The sequence below is a fragment of the Magallana gigas genome, chromosome 1, assembly GCF_963853765.1.
Source record: "Magallana gigas chromosome 1, xbMagGiga1.1, whole genome shotgun sequence".
NCBI lineage: Eukaryota > Metazoa > Mollusca > Bivalvia > Ostreida > Ostreidae > Magallana > Magallana gigas.
The window spans coordinates 13,203,467-13,208,584 of record NC_088853.1 but is presented as its reverse complement, the minus strand read 5'-3'; the positions used below and the strand labels follow the sequence as shown (position 1 = coordinate 13,208,584).

Genomic DNA, 5,118 nt, shown 5'->3' with positions numbered 1-5,118 from the left:
AGACTATAAACACGAGGCATGATTTTTACTGCGAAACTAAAAAGGGTCAAATAAAACCACGTGGTCTAAAATTGTAATGACAATAACATTCGCAGGGGTGTTTTATTATCATAATAAAACGTCAAAATTATCCTGTCTTGGGTCCCTCGACTCAAAACATATACAGTTTATAGATTTTAAGTATTCGAGTGATAGCTATACAAGTTTTATCATATTTAGACAACGAATATCGTACCATACACATACGCTTCTTTTCCTTACGGAGTAAATATTGTTTTAAACAAAGAAAAACACAGCTGCGTGAACCATCTGTCTATAGCAAGAAACCGACAAGCTTATGCTAAAACACGACGTTTCTAACACGTGTCCACCGCTCAAAGTGGTCTTCAATATAAATTCCTAATTTACAATGTTTTCTGTCAGCCTGTTTCTTTCTTTCTTTCTTTTCTCTTTGAACGCATTATTCCACTGCCACTGGTCCGACCACGTTTCCGCATCGACCTCTTGTGTACGTTCTAAAATAAGCTTGTTAGATCACGTGCTAATGAATATTTCAAATTTTGGCGTTTGTTGACCGGCCCGTTAAAAAAAAAAATCAAATTAATATAAAATACTTTTATTTTTACTTTTATATGCATTTAAAAAAAATGATATAAATTCAAAACCGACAATTTTTTGATATTAACGATAATTGTTTTACAAGTAACTTTAAAAATGAGAGCGGATTTCATTCTTTCTTTCCTTTTATTCCTTAAAATATGCACGTTAATTTAAATAAACTGAAAGCAAGAAATGAAAAAGAACAATACTTTTCAAAACTATCGTAATAGAATAGTTATTATTTTAAAAGAAGAAAATTAACTACACTTGTTCGTTAAATACATTGACATGTATGACTCTGAAATATGATTTAAAGCCACTCTTTGCAATTTGTTCCTGGAAAGGGGTAATGATCTAAGGCTTCCTTTTTGAATTACGTATCTATCACATGGATTTAATGTATTGACATGTAGGCTTTTAAAATATTACTTGAGGCCAGTCTTTTATATCTATTCCCGGGAAGGATATTGATCCAAAGAATTTTATTTTATAATTACGTATAAACCACATGGGTCTAATAATTAAGGCATAATTTAAATCATAGAAGACACACATCATTTCTAAGCGCATCTACTAGTATAAAGTTAATGATTGTCTGTCACTTCACTCAATTTCAAATCTCACAAACAGAGTTATAGAAAAATGTAGGTTCATGATCGTAACAACGGTTCTGCGCGATCGTGAATCGAATTCGAATTTGACCTGGATAATTTATTGTTTCCAACGGACAGTGTTCTTGCATAACTGTGCCATCATGGAATCGCCAAATCTCATTCGAGTCCCTGAAGCCTTGAATCCAGATTTCAGCAACAGCAGGTGGGACATAATCTGAAATGTTACACTTTAAACTTTATTAGGCGGACTCTGGTTTTTATTTCCGCACCTGTTTCGGATTTAACAAAAGTCACATTACACCAACATTGTACTATGAAAAAAAATAGGGATACCAGTCCACATTTTCCACTTTAAAATCATACAAAAGTCCGAGAATTTAAAGCAAATATAGATATGACAAGTTTTACCTGTCTGTAAGTCTCAGGTTTAGTTTGTTTAGTTACATGCATCTAGCATTGCATTACAAAACAAAATCACCTTGGAAGTTATATTTTTAACTGAGTTTTTTAGCTGACGAAACTAAATTGATTTTAACTCTTTAGAGAAATATGCATTCAGAATTATCAACATTTAAAGAATAACCAGAAATAAAAACGATCTCCCTCAGTCCGGGTAAGGCGGGTGATTAAAAAAGAACAATAACTACCAGGAAGTAATCATAACATTCTAAAAACAAATTTAAATACAATCCTGACATTGATAAAAGTGGTCAGTTTCGACTGGTTTGTCAATCAAATTTATAAAAAAAAATCGTAATCATAAATTGATTAAGATCATGCCCACTAAAACCCAACACTATCAATATTGAGAAATAAACAATGTAAATCAGGTAAAATGATTATAAGAAGCATCATAATCAATTGTCAACTAAAAAAAATAAATCATAGAAATTACATAGTAAGCAGTGCAATACAAAATTGCCGGACAAGCAGTTGCATAAAGATAGATTAAACTCCTTTACCAGCAAATATGTGATTGCCCTGGAATGTATACTTATGTTTAAAATATAAATCATTTATAATCTGTGTGTGTTATCAACTTGACTTATTTTAGGAATAAGGAATGATTATTTGAGTATTATAATGTGATAATTTTGGTCGGGGCGTGATCAAATCCAATAAAGCCAGAAGGGCTTTATGATAGATTCGATCACGCCTCGACCGAAAATAACACCTTATAATATTAAAAGAATGACTCCTTATTCCTGATATTTATATAATTTTTATTTAAATATAAATAAGCAAACCCCGCTGGCGCCTCAATTATACGTCATCTGAATTAATGGGTTTTATAGTACAAAAACAATACGTAGTGTTATCATAGGCAAAGAAACTGGAAAATATAAATATAACTCATTAACAATGAATTTTGTTACCCAAAGAAAATGTGAATAATCTCAAAGTAAAAAAAAAAATGATTTAATCGACAATTAACGAAGATAATATTATGCTGTGGATTTTGTTTTAAATAGCAACGTTTGTTATGAACTTGGTTCTCTGATAACTCACTGGTAATAAACTGCTGAAAGATGGCATATTTCTCGGCAGAATCAATTCGGATTAAATCCCCACCATCTGATTGGCAACTTGTGGCGGCCTCATCGTATTGTTTTGTCATCAATTCTAACCTAAGACAAGTCCTGACTGTCGATGAATTGACACCAATGTATCCTATGGGGCAATACACAATATTGGCTCCACCTGGATAAAAAAAACCAACAACTTTACTTCATACAACGAAATGACTCAAAGTATATACAATTGGGCTCATCGATGTACAAGTAAAACATTTTCATAAGAACTGCATTCTAACATATTAAATCGACACATTTTGTCGTTATTGATGAATTTCTGTGCTCATATAAGGTATGCATTTAAATTTATATTGATTTCGTTAATATATGAAATTGTTGGAAGAGGCCAAACTTAGATTAGCTGTCATACACGCTCTTAAGGTAAATTCTACAATTTTTGTAAACAGTGCTTTTCCCTGCTCTACACCTCAACATTGTAAACTCGAAACATTTACAATTAAAAAAAAGAGTGTTACAAAGAACATCAGCATGTGATGTTGAACCATTTGATGTAAACTTTTACTGAACAACAGATATTTTATACAATTTACGCTCTCTTTTAAGTTGGGATTACACTTCTCTACTTTTTTTTCAGTGAACATATGCATCGTAGCTATAACATGACCATTGCTTTTGCAGTATTACTGGCTAAAATACTGCCAGGGTCATGTATACCGCTATTGGATTGGGTTAAATACCGTGTTGACAAAACATGTTGAATATATACATGTATAACAGTCACGCAACTTACTGTAAACCTACTTTTATTCGCGGAAAATTTCTCGGTGCGAACTGGTACTTGCCCTATAGATTAAATAACATCAAGGTTGAAGATAAGGCTTAGTCACGAAAATAGTCGCTGAAGGAGTTTATATCATTTTTTTTCGGGAAATAAAGTCGTCGCGAATAACAGTTGGTTTACAGTAAATAACAACAAAATTAACTACATGAAACCCACAACTATAATAACGAATTACATATAAATATAGCTGTTGCAACTACAGGTATAAACACACTTTGCAAAGAAAACCAAAATAAAAAGAAGGTACCCTGTTTATAAGTGATCCACTCCGTATCGAAATAATGCAGCCCTGTTAGCAGAGGTCTACAGCAAACACACCTAGTGGAGACAGCATGACGGCTGAAGACAACATTATCCTTATGATTCTTTAGACAACTCGCCGAGCAATGGACAAAGCTTGGAGTTCGATTAGCGACCTCAACACAAGAAGATGTGGGTCGAATATAAGTTTTAACAAATTGCTGTTGTAGAATAGAGCCGGATACAGCAAATAAAAGTTGAACGCTGAAATACACACATACTAAGACGAAATAGGACTTTACTACCATGCCTACTTTATGTTCATGTGATGCGACATCGAAGTTTATATGTAAGTTATATTTCTGGTAATAAGTTGATATAGAACTTTAAAGTATTGATTTGTTGACCAACACTGGTGAATTTTTATTGTTGTAAGGTATTTCCAATCACGTTTATTTACAGTTAATTATAGCATAGAACTATTTAATATCAAACAATTAAATGTTTCTTGATTGCCAATAACAAAAGATGCGATTAAACCGCCCGTTTTCTGATTTATACATATTTATTTTACAAAACAAATATTATTGGTGTTTATAGGGCATACATACATGGGTACATCTACTTTGTTTCTGTAAAAAGATATTTACTCATTAAACTAATTAGCTCATTGTGAACCCTCCTCCCGTCTAAATTCAATATTTATTAAATAAACAAAATCCAAGTATTTATATGAACTTTGTTTTCGAAAAATACTTTTCTGCAATTGTAACTTTCACCTATCGTATACGCTGTTATAATACAAACAGCAAGAGAAAAGAGCAAAGATATAATGTAAAGTACGTCATTAACCAGATATGTTTAGTCGTAGATGTAGGAACGTTAACGAGTATTTGCATCTAGATGTGTATGAATGACTCCATATTAATTACTGTAATATACAGTATGAGTTAATTGTATTGATACATCTAAATATTTTACATAGATAGAGGCAAACATTTTGGCAAATTAAAACAAATTGAACAATAATGAAAAATAAGAGTTTAATTGTTGTTTATATTATTCAAACACAAACTGTGTCCTTAGAAAATATTCCATACTTTGATTGTATATTTTTCGTTGAATATCATCATTTTTCGTTATATATATATATATATATATATATATATATATATATATATATATATATATATATATATATATATATATATATATATATATATATATATATATTTTCTTTCTTTCTCGTGTTTATTGATTTGAAAGCGGAGACATTTTTTAACACAAT

At 31.2% G+C, this 5,118-nt stretch overlaps 1 long non-coding RNA gene across 1 annotated transcript; it reads right to left on the bottom strand.

Annotated features, from left to right (window-relative positions):
* Positions 1-883: 883 nt before the first annotated feature.
* LOC117687694 (uncharacterized) lies at positions 884-4,150 on the bottom strand. The gene is made up of 3 exons (XR_010711344.1): positions 3,838-4,150; positions 2,724-2,915; positions 884-1,428 (listed from the first exon to the last, which is right to left on the bottom strand). It is a non-coding gene; the product is annotated as an uncharacterized lncRNA (long non-coding RNA).
* Positions 4,151-5,118: the final 968 nt, after the last annotated feature.